Source organism: Piliocolobus tephrosceles, chromosome 4 (genome assembly GCF_002776525.5).
Source record: "Piliocolobus tephrosceles isolate RC106 chromosome 4, ASM277652v3, whole genome shotgun sequence".
Taxonomy (NCBI): Eukaryota; Metazoa; Chordata; class Mammalia; order Primates; family Cercopithecidae; genus Piliocolobus; species Piliocolobus tephrosceles.
Window position 1 is genome coordinate 159,076,278 of NC_045437.1, and position 21,838 is coordinate 159,098,115.

Consider the following 21,838-nt stretch of genomic DNA (forward strand, 5'->3'; position numbering starts at 1 on the left):
TTATCTCTTATAGTTCTCTTGGTTGCTTGTGCTCACTTGAGTGATTCTCATCTGAGTCTTCTTGTGGTTATAGTCAGATGGCTATTGGGTCTGGAGTCAGTCATCTGAAGGCTTGAGTGGGCTGATAGGCAAGAAGGCTTCTTTATTTACATGTGTGGAGCCTCATTTGGGATGACTGGAACTGATGGGCGTTAGTCAGACATCTTTCTCTTTCCATGTGTCCTCTCTACATGGCTAGCTTGTCCTTCCTTATAGCATGGTGATCTGAGGATAGTCAGACTTCTTAGATGACAGCTAGCTTCCCCCAGAGCAAGTGTTCCAAGGAATAATGTGCAAAGATTCTTATATCCTGGACCTGGAAGTCCCTCAACATCATTTCAGTTGCATTATATTGGTTAAACAGGGAGAGAGGGGAGGGGACTACATAAAGATGTGAACAGTGCAAGATAGGGCTCATTTAGGGGCCATATTTGGAGATTAGCTACCAAGGACATAGGTTTCTCATTATATTTTAGCAGGTTGGGATTAGAACTAATGTCAAATTAAAATGGAGATTTAGTGAAAAACAAGTGGCAAATTAATAGAATAGGTGTATTTAACCTTGTAATGCTACTTATATAGTGACTTCCTATAGTCCCTGAAATGATTTTGTGTTCCCAGTTGGTCCACACAAGGTGTTTCCAGGGAATTAAGCAATCTAGATCCAAGAGTCTAGACATGTCAGACCTGGAAATGACCTATATGTGTTTTTAGTTTCCTTTTAACACTTTATAGATGAGGGAAATAGGGTTCAGAGAAGTTAGGGTAACAGTTCAAGGTAATTAGTATAAGCATTTGTAGCAGGACCAAAAAGTAGTACTGAGGACTCTTTCAGTGTTCTTTCCCTTATATTTTATTTTATTATAAATCAGCTTCAGTGAGTAATAGTGCATCTACTCTAGGAAGATGTTTGTATTCATGTAAGTTTAGTAATACTGGAAGTGGTGTAGGTGGTAACTTTTATTACTTAGTAAGTAGGGTGTAAGTTTAATCCTTTTTTATAAACTATTTGCAATGTTTTTAAAATGACCTATCCCTTAGAAATACTACATGCGTTGCTTCATTTCACTTGGTAATATGTTCCAGGGAATAAAATAAAAGTTTTAACATATGTTTTGTGGTTGAAAAACCAGGGATCAACTTGTTTCACAAAACTGAGTCTAGAAGCTGGCTGGGAATGATTTTTGGGTCCCAGTTCATGGTCCACCACTGGGTGGTGAGTGTTGGAACTGCCAAAGAAGCAGGGATGCTTGGTACCTGGGATGAGAAATAATTGAAACATACCTGGCATGATACTTCTAAGAAATCTGTTTTGGTTTTTGGAATACAAATATATTAATTTCTTCTAAAACTTTCCTAGGAGATATGATGCAGATGTTATGGAGGATAGGTGGGCACTAGGTGAGTTCCATGGTTCTCATGGAGTTCAGATGCTATTCATTGGCATATCCCAGATTCAGAGCTTGAAGTGGAACTGAGCTATTGAGCTCAACTACTCATCAGGAATTCTGTTGGACTGGCAGGAGATAAACCTGGATGATTACCAGAAGCAGCTGTGGGCCAGATGGGACTGGCAATGCTTGCTGCAGCCTAATTCCCAGGACCTTCTGTGCTCAAGAAGAAAGGCATATGCTTTGTCTCCCTGCTGCCTCCACCCAAGACCAAGCTAATTCCACCCTTCGTTCCCTTCTCTGTTCTCTGTCTTCTCATCCCACTCAAACTTCATTCAGCATCAGTGCCAACTTAAGAGTTCCTTTGCAGCTTTCTCTGGCAACTCCGTCCTGCACTCTCAAATCTATTTCACCTGTTAGATTTTTTTTTCAAAACAGCATAAAAAAGTGAGTATTTAATCATACCAGCTCATAATAGAGCAAATTGATGAATAGATTAATAATTCATGCTCCAGCATTAACTGGCAACAGAGAAAGTTGGTCACAGGAAGGCAGAAGAACTTCATTTTCTAAGAGTTAGAAACTCTTAGAAACTTAGAAAAGGGGCTCCATAATCATTTGGCATCTACTTGATGTTGTATCTGTGTTTAGAAATCTTCTAGGTTCCTTAAGGTCTCGGTCAACTGTGGCCACAATGTAACACAGTCGTTTGGGGTTACTCTCTGTACTAAACTGTCATCTGCATAGGTTCCTTTGTGTGTGTGTGCAAGGTAATCTTGAATCCTTGATGATCCTTAGAGCCACCCAATACTTCTGCCCCATTTCCCAATTTTAGCCATTACACAGTCAGTTATACAAGGGATACACTTGGTATAGACAATTCATCATTAACTGTGCTAAATCTAGTTTGGCATTAATGGAAGAGTTGATAAACTTGGTATCAATTAGGATGTGCTAAGGTGGGCCCAGCTGTGTATTATATTGTAAGAATAAGCAAGAAGAGGGTTGGGAACTTCTCTTTTCTTCAGCGTGCTGGTATCTTTCTTTCCTTTCTTTTTAGGTTTTAATCTATCCTTTTTTTAAGCCTCTGATCTCTGAGACTAAGCATTCACTTTATAGTTGCATAATTCCTTGCTTTTTGTTGCTTCTCTATGTTCACGCCATACTCTTACTTCTTCCAGAATCCTTACCTGTTAGATTATTTAGGAAAATGTTTGGAATAACTTTTCCCCTTGGGTTAATAGTTGCTCTACATCAGTGGTTCAACTCAGTGGGTGTGTGTTAGACTCATCTGGGCAGCTTGCAAAAATGCCTATTTCCAGGCTATGGTCCAAATCAATCAAATCGTAGTCTCTGAAGGTGAGACTCACCCACTTGCATATTAAAAAAAATAAATAACTGCCTAGGCACTTTGGGAGGCCGAGGCGGGTGGATCATGAGGTCAGGAGATCAAGACCATCCTGGCTAACATGGTGAAACCCCATCTCTACTAAAAGTACAAAAAATTAGCCAGGCATGGTGGCGGGTGCCTGTAGTCCCAGCTACTCGGGAGGCTGGGGCAGGAGAATGGCATGAACCCGGGAGGTGGAGCTTGCAGTGAGCCGAAATCGTGCTACTGCACTCCAGCCTGGGCGATAGAGTGAGACTCCATCTCAAAACAAAGAAACAAACAAAAAACTCCCCAGGTGATTTCAATGTTTAGCTAATTTGTATACACTGTAAGTCCGAAGGGGGAAAGGATGGGAGTTAAACTCTTTTTTGTATGCCTCATGGTCCTTAGCACAGGCTTGGTCACAGAGTGGTGATTCACAAGCCTTAGTGCTTGGTTCATTGCTGGGAGAGCTCAGTGCTCACAGGTGTGATGAATAAGGTACTTGGTTGCCACACTTCTTTAGCAGTCCAGAGAGGTAATGACCAAGGTGTTAAGATGTAGGCTCTGGATTGAAATCTGGGTTAAAATCCTGGGTACCACTAAGTAGCTATATGACCTTGGGCAACTGAATTGAACTCTTTCTGCTTTAGCTTAACCATCTGTAAAGTGGGGAAAATTATTCTGTTTACCTCATACAATTCTTTTGTGGATGAATTTTTTAAAATTGAGGTAAAAAACATAAAAATGGACACATTTTCAATTGTATATAGTACAATATGTTTAACTGTATGGATATTGTTGTACAGCAGATCTCTAGAATGTTTTTCATTTTTGCATGATGAAGCTCATACTCATAGTATGGCAATTCCCCGTTTGCTCTTCCCCTCAGCCTCTGGCAATCACTATTCTAATTTTTGCTTCTGTAAGTTTCACTGTTTTAAATACCTCATGTAAGTAGAATCATTTGTATTTGTCCTTCTGTGACTGGCTAATTTCACTTACCATAACATCCTCAAGGTTTATCCATACTGTACCATATGATAGTATTTTCTTCTTTCTAAAAGGCTAAATACTATTCCATTATATATTTATACCATCTTTTCTTTATCCACTCATCAATTGTCAGTGGACAATTAGATTGTTTCCATCTCTTGCTTACTGTGAATAATGCCACAATGAACATGGGAGCTCAAGTATCTCTTGCTGCATTCAAAATTTTCTCTTTGTCTTTGACTTTTGACAGTTTGATTATAATGTGTCTCATTGTGACCTTTGGGTTCATCCGTGACGGACTCCGTTGGGCTTTGTGAATCTCTATGTCCATTTTCTTTCTCAGATTTGGGAAGTTTTGGGCCATTATTTCTTCTACTTCTTTCTTTCTCTGTTTTTCTTGTGAGACCTCATTATGTATATATATTGGTGTGCTTGCTAGTGTGCCATAGTCCTTGGCTTTCTTCTCTCTTCATTTTTCGTTTTGTTCCTCTGTTAGGATAATTTTAAATGACGTGTCATTGAGTTCACTGATTCTTCTGCTTCAAATCACTCTAGTGAATTTTTAAAGTCAGTTATTTTATTCTTCAGCTCCAAATTGTTACATCTGATACTTTGTAGTATTTTCTATCTCTTTGCTGTTTTCCTGAGCTCATGGGGCATCCTTATGAAGATCATTTTGAATTCTTTGATAATTCATACACCTGTGTTTCATTAAAGTTGGTTTCTAGAGATTTATTTTATTCCTTTGGTTAGGCCGTGTTTTCCTGTGTCTTTAGATGCCTTGTTATTTTGTGTTTGGATGCACACATTTGAAAAAACAGCTAACTCTCCTAGTATTTACTGGCTTCTTACGGGGACCTTCACAAATCAGACTGGCTAGTGATTCTGGTGACCTCTCAAAGATTTTTTGGTGATATGTCTTCTCTGGACTTGTGCATGTAAATTCTTAATTACCAGTTTTCTTTTTTCTGAAGGTCATTATCTCTTCCTCCCTCTGGTGTTCATCTGGAGTACTGCAGGTTCTCTGAAGCTGCCTTTGGTCACCCAGGTTTTATTCTCAGTGGCACCCTGTCAGGGTCCCAATAGCATTCTGAGTCAGGTTAGGCAGAAATTCATTTCTCAGGCAGATGCTGTAGAAGCTGGAGCATTGGACACATGTTCCACTCCCTCCTTTACCCCTGAGGGAGAAACTACCAAGTTGCATCAGCCTCTGTCTTCTGCACCATACGTCCTTGGAGTAGCAGTAAGCTACTCAGCTGTTTTTTGTTCTTAGTGATTCCCAAACGTCGAAAATATCCTGCATCCCACAAGTACCCAAAATGGATGGAACAGAAGCCAGGCCCGCAGGCAGCCCTCTGAAAAGCTGGAAATGTCGGATAGAGACGGTAACTCTTTTCCTCCCCAGCAAGAACTCAGGAGTTAGGAGTTTCTCCCACTTGTGCTGTGCTGAACTGGGGGTAGGAGAGAATGGCGAGTGAGTTTGTTATAATTCTTACCATCACCTTTGTGCTTAGTGGCTCCCAACTTGGTGCTGTTTCTTGTCCATGCTCATATTCATGAAAGACAGAAACCCGTCCCTTGGGTAGCCCCACAAAATGTCTGAATATTAGGCCTATGTTCCAGTCTTCTCTTTCCTTCCCCAGGAAGATGCTTGGAGTTGAGAATTACCTCATGATCACTCTGGGCTATGCTGGGGATATGGGCTCTGTTGAGTGATTGCCACAAATTTTCCTGTTGGTCAGTGTGACTGATTTCATGCTTCCCCAGAGTGCAGGAGCCTCTGATCTAGTTTCTGGATTTCTCACAAAGGGATCTGGTCCATGTGTTGTTGTTGAATCATTGTCTGTAGGGGAGAAGAATGGTTTGGAGCTTCCTATTGTGCCATATTGCTGATGTCATCCCCCAAGGAAGAGTGTTAATACATAAATGACTTAGAACAGTTCCTAGGATTTAATAAGCACCCAACAAATCTTAGCCACTTTTATTCTTCTGCCTTAAGAAGGCTGAATTTTTTCTTATATGCTCTATTACCTATGTTACTTTGAAAATTGATAAAATAATGTAATGAGAATTATAGTGTTAATAAAAAAGTACTGGTATGTTGACTACAACTTCAAAAGAGAAAACAGAAGAACTAAAATGAAACCATATTTGTTTCTTTTGAATCATGAACACACTAGTCAGTATAATTACTGGCTCTTTTAAGATTGACATGAGAAGTATTGATGGGCAGTAAGTAAACATCAATGCTGCTTTATGACAGTTTCTGAACAGCAGAAATTTTTGTGGTCTACAAGTACTGTGATCCAGAAGGAATTAGACTAACAAAACTCATAAGACCAATAAATAATACCATCAAACCAGAACCGCTTGGCAAGCTATAACAGTGTCAGTTCTTTTTTTTTTTGAGATGGAGTCTCACTCTGTCACCCAGACTGGAGTGTAGTGGCACAGTCTCAGCTCACTGCAAACTCCACTTCACGGGTTCAAGCAATTTTTGTGCCTCAGCCTCCTGAGTAGCTGGGACTATAGGTGCATGCCACCACGCCTGACTAGTTTTTTGTTTTTGTTTTTAGTAGAGATGGAGTTTCACCATGTTGGCCAGATTGGTCTCGAACTCCTGACCTCAGGTGATCCCCCTGCCTCGGCCTCCCAAAGTGCTGAGATTACAGGCATGAGTCACTGTGCCCAGCCTAGAGTCAGTTCTTATTGAAGTTACTTAAAATGCCACTGGACTTCTATGGTAAGACAGGCACTACCTGGTTTCAAATCTTTGTTTAGAAAGGGTTTGTAGATGGCAATAGTGGCCGTATATATTCATATTCCTCTATAGATATAATATATGTCATTATAGCAGTTTCTAAAGCATTGCTATGGTTAAGACACTATATCTGAACTGAAGTACTTTTGAGAGTAATAGGGCGCCAGGATAACAGGTCTAGAGCACCCCAGAACTTATAGTCACCCTATGATCACCAAGAAACATCAAATCCTTTCATGGTAGAAGGAAGATGTTAAAGCCTATGAGATTGCCCCTCTCTTGGCTCTCATCTGAAGGCTTCTCCATTTTGGCCCTGTTTTCCTATGTGTCTGGACATTTATACACGTCCGGCAGTGGCTGGTTACCATAGATAAGTACAGTTCTTGATTTTGGGCATGGGTTAAAAAACGATTGTAGCAGCTCTGTGGAGTTGAAAATTAAATATACTTTTCTCTGAAGGGAAATAAATATTACATGAAGGATGTCCTTTCCTTCAATTGTAATGAAGAGTGTATTAGATATATTTATATCTATATTTCAATTTATATATGTATCTGACCATCTATTTTTTCTCTTGACCTGATATGCTTTGGCTCTGTCCCCACCCAAATCTCAACTTGAATTGTATCTCCCAGAACTCTCACCTTTTGTGGGAGGGACCCAGAGGGAGGTAATTGAATCATGGGGGCGGGTCTTTCCTGTGCTGTTCTCATGATAGTGAATAAGTCTAATGAGATGTGATGGGTTTATCAGGGGTTTCCACTTGCTTCTTCCTCATTCTTCTCTTGCTGCCACCACGTAAGAGGTGCCTTTCGCCTCCCGCCATGGTTCTGAGGCCTCCCCAGCCATGCGGAATCAGAAGTCCAATTAGACCTCTTTTTGTTTCCAGTTTCGGGTGTCTTTATCAGCAGTGTGAAAACGAACTAATACGTGGTCCAAACATGTTAGAATTTCTTCCTGAGCCCTGCACTCTCTCACTAATTAGAAAGAACTATTCTTTGGTGATAATCTAAAGAGACATCAAAAGTGAGCAACACAGTCGGGGGAAGACCATGCTAGAGGCTTTTTTCCCCCAAATTTTTCTGTGATGTGACATTAATAGCACTTAATCACTTAAAAAATTGTCCCAAAATCTCCCTGGAGCCTCTTAGGATGCTTTTATTTAAAACTAGTAGCTTCTGGAACATTTTCCATGGTTCAGCTCCCATGGGTTCCTATGTGTAGTGCAGAGCTTGAGAAATATGTCAATACTTCCCTTAAGTCAGAAATTAGTTTAGCTTCTTGAGGTCACAGACCAGATGTACTGTTGCAGTTTTATGAGATTGTACTTCTCTGCATGGTTTATGCTCCTGTTTTTAATTTTTGGAAAAAAGATTCTCTGGTTGCTGCTATTCCACACCTGACATGCTGAGTCCTGCTTTTCCTTCTTCACTGTTTAAAACAGGGTGATGTTTTTCTGCGTTACACAAGTGACCTTGAAATGGAGACACTGATCTCAGGGGTTTAGGTTCTATGTATTTTCTCCTGTTAAAACCAAGAAATCTAGTCATGGAATGCATTGGCTTACTGAAAGTTCCCTGGGGCTTTTGACTATGCTGCTTTGAATTTCCTGCATTCTTTGTTTTTAAACCGTATGTGCGCGCGCGCACGTGTGCGCGTGGATGTGCATGTGTGTGTTTTGTGCACCTTGAATATAGCATCAAGGCAAAATTTCTGGAGAGAACAATGCAAAGAACGTACTTCTCTAGAAAAAGGAAGTCTAGATAAAATGGTTTTTCTGGGTTTCCAAATGCATTGTGTTTTATATCTTTTGTTTGTTGAAAATTTTTGCTTCCTAATAGATTACCTCTAAAATCTTTTTATATAAAACTAGCTGCAGCAAGGGCATTAAAAAATCTCACATCTGTATGGAGTTATTTTGGGGGAAGTCAATTGAAAAGCAGAATAATAATTAAATAACCTTTGAATAACTCTTACATTCTGGGTTAATCTGAATCTGCTTTCCCCTGTGTCCAGCAGTTTGAATGTTTTGAGTCAAGTAAAGGCAGTGTGAAAGAGTGATTAGCATGGGTGAACTTTTGGACATGCAAAGCTCTTTTAGGTCCAGATAAGCAGTATGACAAAGTGGTGAAGAGTCCTGGCCACAGCTGGACATTTCCAAGTTTGAATTCCTAGACCTGCTCTTACTGGGGCTACCTTGGACATGTTACATAGATTTCCTGGGTCACAGTTCTCTAATCTGTACAGATAATGATACCTAATTCACATGGTTGTTGTGACGGTTAAATGAAATAAAAGCATAAAGCCAATTAACTGACACATTAAAGTATTCAATAAGCAAAAGACATGTTTTCTCATTTATGACACCAGTGAGTACAGGGGTGCAGTCTGACCTTGTAGAACTACTCAGCTCATTTTTATTCTGCTGCTTTTGCTTTCCCAGTATTAGGAAAAGCAAACCTTCACATCATGATTCAAATGAAATCTCTTGAAAATGTGAGGATCATTGAAATCACTAACCTATGTTGCTCTTTTCCAATACTTGCTCATAATGCTTATACCCTTCAAATAGTGGGGATACAGTTATAGGGCCTTTGTTAGATAAAGTACTTTCTTCCAAAAAAACCCCCACTAAAACTGCAGACAAATACAATTGCATAAATCAACATAATACCTATTTTTATTACCAAAGGAGCTTGTACGTTTCTTTTCAGTATCTTTAAAACTCGTATTACATATTTTACAACATTGATTTATTAAAAGTAATATTTAATATAATTTTGTTCAACTCTGCAATGATAATGGCTAGCATAGGATGCTATGTGTTGGGCATTGTACTACGTGCTCCATGAGGCCTGGGGTCTCACAACTATATTCCTTATTATATCACCCAATTAATGAGTAATAAAATGGAATCTAAAAGAGGCCTAGCAAAACTCCCAGCAAAAGGCAGAACTGGCATCTGGAAACTTGACCTTGAAATGTTCATGGTGCTAATAAGGCCTCTTTACCAGTCTGCCTAGATAATAAGATTGAGGATGACCACCTACCTGCTTTCAATCTGGTAGTATAGAATTTTAGTTGTTGTGGCTATGCAGAGAGTGCCTGTGTGACCAGTCCCCCTATAAAAACCTTGAGATCAGAGTCCTATAATGGCTTTACTGGCAGAAACATTATACATATGTTGCTGTATTTCACTGTTGGAGGGGCAGTGAGCTCTCTGTGGCCCTTTCTGGGAGAACATAGGAAACCTGCATGTGAATGCAACCAGACTCTGTCTGCTGTATTCTATGCCTTGTTGATTTGTCTGTGTAGCCTTACTGTGTTGTAAAAAATCTTTGCCATGAGTGCAAATCTATACTAAGATCCATCAGTTCTTCTAGGGAGGTGCCAAATGTGTGGTGGTTGTAGAATTGCTGAAACAAGTGGTAGTCAAAGTCTGACACAGGTGTGGATGTGACTCTTGAGAGGACAAATTATCCATCAGTTAGGAACTTTATTTACATCATCTTCCTAAAAATTGCAAATGGTATTAGTTAGTAGAGCTGAAGTTATAGCCCTTTTAGGAGCCTCAGCTCCAACACCTCATCTTGGGTCATTGTATGGAGTATAATATGCACTTTGTAAACTATATGCATATAGACATACAATGGTTAAAAATAGGCCACTATGTCCAATGTCTGTCTTCTTTTTGTGTGTATCCTGTGTTTTTATTGTTTTGCAGCTGAATGCCAAACATAGAAGATAATTACAAATATTCAGCTGTGTGAAAGTGAAGATAGGCTTAAGTACAAATAAGAGACATGAATTTTTAAAATAAATGCTTAAATATGACTTGTGTTCTACAAACATCTGGAAGCTAGGTCTGCATAGCTGAGCTGTCTCATCTGTGGGCCCATGATGATGATCATGATCCTTCCTCCCACACAGTAATCAATGCATGGGATCAGAATGCCAATGGCTAAAGATGATCATAATGAACCCCCTTTCTAGAGCTTTTCCTATTCCTCTCCAGACAATTGTTTATCTTCTTAAATGAGATTTTAGATGGTTTTATTTTTTTCTTTGAATTTCCCCCTTGCTTTTAAGCCATATGCAATGTGTCTATATTATTCTTACAATAAAGAAACCTGACATTTATAATCAGTATTATAACATTTTGAATATACCAGTGATATGGTTTGGCTCTGTGTCCTCACCCAAATCTCACCTTGAATCGTAATCCCCACATGTCAAGAGAGAGACCTGGGGAGAGGTGAATGGATCATGGGGGCATATTTCCTTCTTGCTGTTCTCATGATAAAGAGTGAGTTCTCATGAGATGGTTTTATAAGTATTTGACAGTTCCTCCTTCACATGTTTTCTCTTGTCTGCTGCCATGTAAGATATTCCTCCTTCCCCTTCTGCCTTGATTATAAGTTTCCTGAGGCCTCCCCAGCCATGTGGAACTGTGAGTCAATAAAACCTCCTTTGTTTATAAATTACACAGTCTCAGGTAGTATCTTTATAGCATTGTGGAAATGGACTAATACAGTAAATTGGTACCACAGAGATTGGGGTACTGCTATAAAGATAACCTGAAAATGTGGAAGCCACTTTGGAACTGGGTAACAGGCAGAGGTTGGAACAGTCTAGAGGGTTCAGAAGAAGACAGGAAGATGTGGCAAAGTTTGGAACTTCCCAGAGACTTGTTAATGGTTTTGACCAAAATGCTGATAGTGATATGGACAATGAGGTACAGGTTGAGGTGGGTCTCAGATGAAGACACGAAACTTCTTGGGAACTGGAGCAAAGGTCACTCTTGCTATGTTTTAGCAAAGAGACTGATGGCATTTTGCCCCTGCTCTAGAAATCTATGAAACTTTGAACTTCAGAGAGAGATGGTCTGGAATTGAAACTTATGTTTAAAAGGGAAGCAGAACATAAACGTTTGGAAAATTTGCAGTCTGACTATGCAGTAGAAAAGAAAACCTCATTTTCTCGGGAGAAATCCAAACCAGCTATAGAAATTTGCATAAATAATAAGAAGCTGAATGTTAATCACCAAAACAATGGGGAAAATGTTTCCAGGTCACATCAGAGACCTTCATAGCAGCCCCTCTCATCACAGACTTGGAGGCCCAGGAGGAAAAAATGGTTTCATGGGCCAGGGCCTTGGGCACATGTGCTGTATGCAGCCTTGGGACTTGGTGCCCTGCGTCTCAGCCACTCCAGCTTTAGCCATGACTAAAAGTAGCCAGCGTACAGCTTGGGCTATTGCTTCAGAGGGTGCAAACCCCAAGACTTGGTGGCTTCCATGTGGTGTTTGGCCTGTGGATGCAGAGTTTAAGAATTGAGTTTTGGGAGCCTCCACCTAGATTTCGGAGGATGTATGGAAATGCCTGTATGTCCAAGCAGAAGTCTGCTGCAGGGGCAGAGTCCTCATGGAGAACCTCTGCTAGTGCAGTGCAGAAGAGAAATGTGGGGTTGAAGCCCCCACACAGAATCCTTGCTGGGGCACTGCCTAGAAGAGCTGTGAGAGGAGGGCCACCATCCTCCAGACCCCAGAATAGCAGATCCACTGACAGCTTGCACTGTGTGCCTAGAAAAGCCACAGTTACTTAATGCCAGCTCATGAAAGCAGCTGCAGGGGCTGAACCCTGCAAAGTCACAGAGGCAGAGCTGCTCAAAGCCATGGGAGCCTACCCTTTGCATCAGTATGCCCTAGATGTGAGACATGGTGTCAAAGGAGATTATTTTGGAGCTTTAAGATTTAATGACTGCCCTGCTGGATTTTGGACTTGGATGACCCCTTTGTTTTGGCCAATCTCTCCCGTTTGGAATGGGAGCATTTATTCAATGCCTGTACCTCCATTGTATCTTGGAAGTAACTGACTTGATTTTGATTTTACAAGCTCCTAGGTGGAAGGGACTTGCCTTGTCTTAGATGAGACATTGGACTTGAACTTTTGGATTAATTCTGGAATGAGTTAAAACTTTGGGAGACTGTTGGGAAGGTATGATTGTGTTTTGAAATGTGAGGACATGAGATTTGGGAGGGGCCATGGGTGGAATGCTATGGTTTTGCTCTGTGTCCACACCCAAATCTCATCTTGAATTGCAATCCGCACGTGTCAAGGGAGGGACTTGGTGGAGGTTGTTGGATCATGGGGGTGGTTTCCTCTATGCTGTTCTCATGATAGGGAGTGAGTTCTCATGAGATTTGATGGTTTTATAAAGCACTGTTCCCCCTTCACTTTCTCTTCTCTCCCCTGCTGCCTTGTGAAGAAGGTGTCTCCTTTACCTTCTGCCATGATTATAAGTTTCCTGAGACCTCCCCAGTTATGCAGAACTGTGAGTCAATTAAAACTCTTTTCTTTATAAATTACCTAGTCTTGGGTAGTGTCTTTATAGCAATGTGAAAACAAACTAATACAACAGAAATCACAACTAATTTGTACACATCCACAAGATTGTGAGGGGATAAACAATAGCAGATAGGATCTCTGAGTTATAAAATTGTGAAAAAACTGTTCTCACTTGCTAGTTTTTTGTTTTTCTCAATTTCTCAGAGCAAACATTACTTTCATAATGAGGTAATGTATTAACGTTTATTATTTATTTTGAAATTTTGAAAGATGCTGGGATCTTGGGAAGGTCAAACCCGTTCATCAAAATATTTCTTTTTGGGAAGAAGTTTACAAGACCGTATGTTCAAGAACATTTAGGTGTTAAAGTCATGAAAAAGGTTGGGGTGAACCCCTGAGTCCAACTGAGGAGGTGGCAAAGAATGTCCACACTACAATATGTGAATATCCAAGTGCTCTTCGTAGTGTAAGGTAGTAGGATTGATTTTATTGATGAGGTATCAAAATCATACTATTTAATAAACACACAAGCACTTCTAGTCATCAATTAACTACTTTTATTTTGTAGAATTTTATAGTAGAAGCAACTTTAAGAAATACTTGTTTTAGTAAATATTTCTTCCCAAGATGAGGAGGCTTAATCCTAAATAAGTAAAGTGACTTTTTCCTGAGTAGTAATGAAGGAGTGGAAAAATCAGGGTAGAAGTCCATTTGCCTAGGTTCTGGGTCAGTACTCCATGGCTGTGTTTAACTTTCCTTAAAGTGACATTTTCCATTAATTAAATGTCAGGTTTTGGCTTAGCTATCTTTTCTAGGCATTACAAACCCAGCACAGTAAAGTAAATCTGTTTGCTTCTAGTTGCTCAAAGAAATTAGATTAAACATTCTGGATTAACTTTACTCTTTTTGTAAGAGACTACCCAAGAGACATTGTAAGAAACATTAGAGCGAGACTCCGTCTCAAAAAAAAAAAGAAACATTTCAAGTGTGAAAATGCTTAAGCTGGACATCTAGAGAAAGTAGGAATGGAAAGTGAATCTGAGAAATAGTTAATAGATTTTAGAGAAGTAGATCAAATAATCAATTGGACAACTATTTGATGAGTTGTTGGAGTCAAACTTAGTGAGCATATTTCCTGTGAACCCCCAGTTATTTCCAATAGCTCTAGGACTGGCTTTACAGGTACTCCATTTCCAAGACTACTTTTTTTCTTTTCTTTTCCTTTCTGTTTTTGCACAGTGAGAGCTGCCAATGCCAAAGCAATTGACAATGTTTCATGGAAAAAATAAAAGCTCTCTGTAGTGGATATTAATGGTAAATTATTTTCAATGATTTTTCAAATTACAATTGAATCAGAAAAATTATTTGACTTGTCCTGTTGAGTAAATATTAAAAGAGTTACACTACATCTGTCTCCACCACACTTTCTGAACCTTGACAGTCAATTTCAAATGCATTTTCTATTTTGTCCTTATTCTGGGTGTAGGAAACTTACATGGCAGAGTCCCTGGAACTGGACTCTCTTTCATTTCACCTCTCTCCACACCGATTTGTTAGCTATTTAAGTATTTAATAGCATATAGATTTTTTCATTTCTACCTGCCAAAGAGAAACTTGAGTGGCTAAAAAAATCCAAAAAAAACCAGAAATAATTAAATGTAGCTTTTGAGAGCTCATAAGTAAAATTACAATTTCAATATAAAAGGAAAAAGGAAAGGCCTTGAATGAAGTGACTATGTTTTCCTCAAATATGTAAGCTAAATCACATATACATCTTTGATACCTAGAATAAAATTATTTCCTTGTAAGTTCACAAAAAAGCAATTTATAAAATAATTTTAGGTTTATGTTAGAGGACATCTGACCAAAAATAATACTGCCATGAGGCCTGAAAATTAACTTGGTGTTCATTGTGAATATCAAGTCTTTGTAGACACTGTCTTGTGTGTTGTATGCCTGACCTTCCATAGGCTGGAGAGGTCCATTTTTTTGTCCTACTTAGGAATGAGTTCAATTCCTGTGCATCAGTTCAACTCCTACTTTTGTGAAGATAGGTTTGGAAGCTAAGCAACTACCTGTTCTTCCGATGTGCAAGATTCAGCTTAATGATGGCTGGTGGGATGTCATGAGACTACTTTTGTTCATCTGTTTTGAATTTAAAAGAAACATATTCAAATTTATACTTTCAGTTGAATCATGGAATCACGAATGTTAGTGCTAGAAAGAAATCTATTGAGGTCCAATCTTCACTGCTATCCAGTCTCCCTCATTCATACCTAAAAGAATTGACAATGGTGACATCCAATGATGACTTTTTGTTTCTAATTTGGGATACCTCTTTTATTCATAGAAGCATTAGAAAGTAAAAAAACATGTCAAATTCCTCAGGACTTAAACAATTTTGAAAAATAACCCAAACTTTTCCCCTTCCATGTGTAACTAATATAAATTACCTCTTAGAAATGGAATGGCCATATTTTGAAGCATCATTTTCTTGTATTAAATCCATCCATTTCCAGATGAAGACGGTATTGTCTTGTAGAAAATAGCCAAGATTTCTCTCCTAAGCTGGTGAGACAAGATTTTCCAAGTATCCTTTTAAATATATTCCATAAGTGTTGGCTTTTTTTCTTTATAAATTATAAGAGTGATGCATTAATACACAGAGAGGGAGGGGAGGAAAGGAGATAGAAGGAGGGAGGGAGGGAGAGAGAGCAGGAGAGAGAGGGGGGGAGAGAGAGAGAGAGACACTAATTTTAAATTTTAATCTGCTGTTTACTGAATAGTAAACTATTCAAATGTGATTTAAAATTTCTCTTGACATTTATGGCATTTTGCCTTTCTATTATATTTGGTTTAATAGAAATACATAGTCTGGGGTCAAGTCACCTAATCTCAACCTTGATCTGAACCTTTTAAGTCACTTTCACAAGTTTCATAAAAATATACCATGAGAGTTCAAATAGACAATAAGAATTTTCTAATAGAGGATATTCTTGTATTTAAAAATCTAAGTCAGGGATGGGTGCTAACATTCCTCTTTCTAAGGTTATGTACAGATTTTAGATAAAATGGCCAGTACCTGTTCTGGCAGACCAGAGAAGCATCCTCTTTATGTGAAGAATGTGATCCTACTTTCACAATCCAGGGATGACCATGAGAATCTGGATGATCTTGTCCAGAGACCAGGCACCATTCATAAATTTCTCTCTGTTTTCCTTGCTTATGATTTCCTTCCTCATGGTAAGTGACAGAGCTCCAGGTTTTATACCATCAGTCAAGCAGCAATAGGAGGATGGAGGAATGAAGCGGCATGGCTTCTCCTGTAAGAACAAGTTCAGAGGGGGTAGGCATCACTCTTTATTACAGTCTGTTGCATAAAATTTAGTCACATGGTGATGTGCAACAAAATACAGGGCTGAGAAATTTAGTTCTTATTCTAGGTAGCCAGGTATGCACCAGAAATCAAGGGTTCTATTCCTATAAGTGCAAAGGAGAGAATGGATCTGAGGGGAGTCATTAACAGTCTCACCAATACTCTTTGGTAGTTAGAGTCATCTTGGGAACTCTAAAAATATGTTAGTTCTTATGTAAAGGAGGACTTATGACTAATTTCTTTCAGCACTCAGACCCAGGTAAATACATTTATTTTCCTACACACTAATTTTGTTGTATTAGACAATTAAACCTGTGCGATCCACTTATTTTTTCTCTTTGTTTCAGCTATAGAAAGCAAAGAGCTTCGATGTTCAGGTGTTGTAGCTTTTCTTAGAATTTGTGCAGATAATTTCTTCTGTCTTCTGACAAAAATAATAAAAATAGGAGTTTCTAAGTTTTGTAAATTTAGAATACATTGTGAATAATGACAATAACATTTAATTTTCCAGTGCTTATTTTGTGAGATGCACTATGCTAATCATCTTGTAACATCAACCTGGGTGTATCACCAACTTGTATAATCCAATGTGGTTCGGTTTCTACATAGTGCAACTTTCAAATAAACATTGTCCAGCCCCTTTATTAAATAGGGAATCCATACCCCATTTCTTGTTTTTCTCAGGTTTGTCAAAGATCAGATGGCTGTAGATGTGTGGTATTATTTCTGAGGACTCTGTTCTGTTCCATTGGTCTATATCTCTGTTTTGGTACCAGTACCATGCTGTTTTGGTTACTGTAGCCTTGTAGTAGAGTTTGAAGTCAGGTAGCATGATGCCTCCAGCTTTGTTCTTTTGACTTAGGATTGTCTTGGCAATGTGGGGTCTTTTTTGGTTTCATATGAACTTTAGAGCAGTTTTTTCCAATTCTGTGAAGAAAGTCATTGGTAGCTTAATGGGGATGGCATTGAATCTATAGATTACCTTGGGCAGTATGGCCATTTTCACGATATTGATTCTTCCTATCCATGAGCATGGTATGTTCTTCCATTTGTTTGTGTCCTCTTTTATTTCACTGAGCAGTGGTTTGCAGTTCTCCTTGAAGAGGTCCTTTACATCCCTTGTCAGTTGGATTCCTAGGTATTTTATTCTCTTTGAAGCAATTGTGAATGGAAGTTCATTCATGATTTGGCTCTCTGTTTGTCTGTTACTGGTGTATAAGAATGCTTGTGATTTTTGCACATTGATTTTGTATCCTGAGACTTTGCTGAAGTTGCTTATCAGCTTAAGGAGATTTTGGGTTGAGACGATGGGGTTTTCTAAATATACAATCATGTAAATGGTGCTGGGAAAATTGGCTAGCCATAAGTAGAAAGCTGAAACTGGATCCTTTCCTTACTCTTTATACAAAAATTAATTCAAGATGGATTAGAGACTTAAATGTTAGACTAAAACGATAAAAACCCTAGAAGAAAACCTAGGTAATAACATTCAGGACATAGGCATGGGCAAGGACTTCATATCTAAAACACCAAAAGCAATGGCAACAAAAGCCAAAATTGACAAATGGGATCTAATTAAACTAAAGAGCTTCTGCACAGCAAAAGAAACTACCATCAGAGCGAACAGGCAGCCTACAGAATGGGAGAAAATTTTTGCAATCTACTCATCTGACAAAGGGCTAATATCCAGAACCTACAAAGAACTCAAACAAATTTACAAGAGAAAAACAAACAACCCCATCAAAAAATGGGCAAAGGATATGAATAGACGTTTCTCAAAAGAAGACATGCATACAGCCAACAGACACATGAAAAAATGCTCATTATCACTGGTCATCAGAGAAATGCAAATCAAAACCACAATGAGATACCATCTCACACCAGTTAGAATGACAATCATTAAAATGTCAGGAAACAACAGGTGCTAGAGAGGATGTGGAGAAATAGGAACAATTTTACACTGTTGGTGGGATTGTAAACTGGTTCAACCATTGTGGAAAACAGTATGGTGATTCCTCAAGGATCTAGAACTAGAAATACCATTTGACCCAGCCATCCCATTACTGGGTATATACCCAAAGGATTATAAATCATGCTGCTATAAAGACACATGCACACGTATGTTTATTGCGGCACTATTCACAATAGCAAAGTCTTGGAATCAACCCAAATGTCCATCAGTGACAGATTGGATTAAGAAAATGTGGCACATATACACCATGGAAAACTATGCAGCCATAAAAAAGGATGAGTTTGTGTCCTTTGTAGGGACATGGATGCAGCTGGAAAACATCATTCTCAGCAAACTATCACAAGAGCAGAAAACCAAACACGGCATGTTCTCCCTCGTAGGTGGGAACTGAACAATGAGATCACTCGGACTCTGGAAGGGGAACATCACACACCAGGGCCTATTATGGGGAAGGGGGAGGGGGAGGGATTGCATTGGGAGTTATACCTGATGTAAATGACGAGTTGATGGGTGCTGACGAGTTGATGGGTGCAGCACACCAACATGGCACAAGTATACATATGTAACAAACCTGCACATTGTGCACATGTACCCTAGAACTTAAAGTATATATATATTAAAAAAAGCTATAATTGCCAACATCAGGAATTAAGAATGGAACATCACTTTAGATCCTATTGGTATTAAATTATGTATGAGGATACTATAAAAATTTATTCCAATGAATTTTAAAAATGGCACAACTTAATTACTAGTAAAGAACGATTTAACAAACTGACACCTATTTCTGACATGAGTAGAAATAGAATATATGAGCCATCATTTTGTAACTCACCTATTCATATTCTCAGTCTGTATTCAAATGGGATGTTTGTCTTTTAAAAAATTGATTCATGGAAAACAAAAAACAAAAAACATTGTCCAGCCGACAAATGTAATTAAACACAACACTCAACTTTTACTTAGATCTCTCAGAGATGAATATTAAGAGGAATACAGCTAATTAAACACACTAGAAGGTCCTTAAGTGTCTTTCTTCTTAATCTCTTGAATCTTTTATGACTCAGCAGTTGCCAAGTTTCTCCAACTCTCTCTGACATTCATTGAGTCTTTTTCCCTTTTCTTTTTGTCATTCCTTTGTAGTAACACTTTGCATTATCTTTCTGTGACAGGGGACAGAACTTTCACTCTCAACTTCTGTTGGCTGAGCAACTACATTCTAGGATGGCTGGAGGACCAGGCAACTCCAGGCTTACTGGTTCTTCCCCACTTCCCACAGATGAATTTTGTGGATCTTTTTGAATGCATTGATCTCCTCTCAATGCATTTTCTACCTGGCTATGCGTTTGAGGTATCCCCATGAGAAGACATGGAGGTTTTGTAAAATTAAGCGACTTCTCCAAAGTCACCCAGTTAAGAATCAGGATATTGAAGTCCAAGGAGTGTGACTTCAGTGTCTATATGACTAGACACTCTGTTCTCTTCTTATACTTTATATGGCTGGGACGACAGCACAGTTACTCTTTGCATAGTTTGAAAGCTTTTCCAATATTATCTTCTAGAAACAGTATTACCTCTTCAGATTACTTATCAGAATTTATTTAATTGCTTATTTTTCTTCCAGTCTGCCATTGCAATCATCATAAGCTCAGTGAGATAGTTTTGTCTTTTTCACTACTAAATTCAATATTGTGTTCAGAGTAAGCAAAAAATAAATACCCATTGAAATAATGACTAGGTCACTAGATGAAACGAGTGAGTTACCTTTCCCTACAACTGTGGAATTTTTTTTTTGTCACTAATAGTGTACCTATCTTTATAATGTGAAGTTTTCTTGGAAATGAAAAAGTTACTTATCACAAAAACCTGAGACCTTTGGTATGTAGTAATGAGATAGCCTTCTTTCATGGCTCATAACTTGAAATTGAAGGAAATTACAAAAGGATAGTTAAAAACAAAGTTTTTGTCTGTGGCAACACTATATGTGACATAGTGAAGAAAACAGAATTTTAGAGCCAGAAAAGAAAGGTATAAGTCCTAGCTGTCTTATCCAAGACTGTGGCCAGTCTTGAGTAAGAACATTAAATAATTTAAACTTCAAATTCCTCATTCTAAATTGGAAATACTGCTTATTGAATGTCATTGTTTATTTTTTAGTATCCAATATGAGATGTATGCAAAAGGTCTTTGAAAAATCTGAATATGTTTATTAAGTAAATTATTAAAATTTTAACTTGTTAAATGTCATGAGTAATGACTGCATCATCTTTAGGTTAGAAAGTACACAATAGTGTCCCAACTGTGTTCTCTGCCTTTTTCCATTAAAATATCAGAAGAAAGGAATGTGTGGGGCTTTATTTTTAACTTTCTTCATTATTTTTGAACAATAACTATGCCTGTTATCAAATGCATTTCCATTGAGGAGTTCATAAACTGAACAATATGCCTCTCACATCCCACATTTCACAGACTGTTGCAACATTTTGGGTTTTATAAATATGGTTTGGTAATGTTGTTCTATAGTATTATACAAGGTTTTCTGAAAAAATGAAATTTATTTCACTAAACAATTAGCAAGATAAAAGTTATTTTCTAATCATCTTGTCAAGAAATAAAATTTGAGCAATAAACAAAACATAATATCTCCATTTGGTTGAATTAAACAGTTACAGATCTAATCTTATCAAGGTTATTAAAAATCATTATGTATATTATGTATTAAAGCTTTATCATAATGAAACATTTTTAACTAAGATTCTCCAAAATGAACAATAACTGCACTTTTGCAATGTCAATAATTCAAAATATGAGTTAAACAAAATTAGGATCCAAGACAATTAATTCTAAATATATTACAGAATATAAACCATAGGGAAGTGGCAAGTCTCTATGGTTATATTGCATATATATTAGCAATTATATTGAAAAGTTCATTTGAAAACAAATATATAAAAGCTCTAACAAAAAACCCTAGACGTTTCTTAAATACAAATTTTGATGAGTTCCAGTTGCACAGTGCTGATACTATTTTTCCAATGGATTCCAAGAGTCTGTTTCCACTTTTATTCTGTGTATTGCAATGAAATAGTCAGCTTTACCATAACACTTGTGGAAAGCACGATTGCAAAGAATGGCTGATATCCTTGTAACTTACGTTTAAAACTTAAGGTAAGGTTTGAAAATGTATTTTGCCAGCATAACATACGTTGAACTGGTGCACATGTCTAAGAAAACTATCTTGCAAATATATATTCATTAGATCATTGCCTTCTTGGCGTCCACATATCACTTGTGTTAAAGATAAGCACCATCTGTTCAGAATGTTTTAAAATAAATGCACAATCTCATTTCATTGTGTTTTCTCCCCCATGATCTTCATCATTCGACTCACCTAATTTATTTACATCTGTATTATCTGCATGACTGTAGACACTCCAAATAACAGTGTCTCTTTTGGGCATCATTTTGATCTGGACTCTCTAAGTGTTGGAGAATAAATTTGATTAACTCTTTGAGAAGAACTAGACCCAAACTCCAGTATAAAGTACATAAAATTTGTAAATCATTAACTTAAGCACAAACACAAA

General features: G+C 38.1%; 1 pseudogene; it reads right to left on the reverse strand.

Annotated features, from left to right (window-relative positions):
* Positions 1-2,024: 2,024 nt before the first annotated feature.
* LOC111530712 lies at positions 2,025-21,715 on the reverse strand (annotated as a pseudogene).
* Between the last annotated feature and the right edge of the window lie 123 nt (positions 21,716-21,838).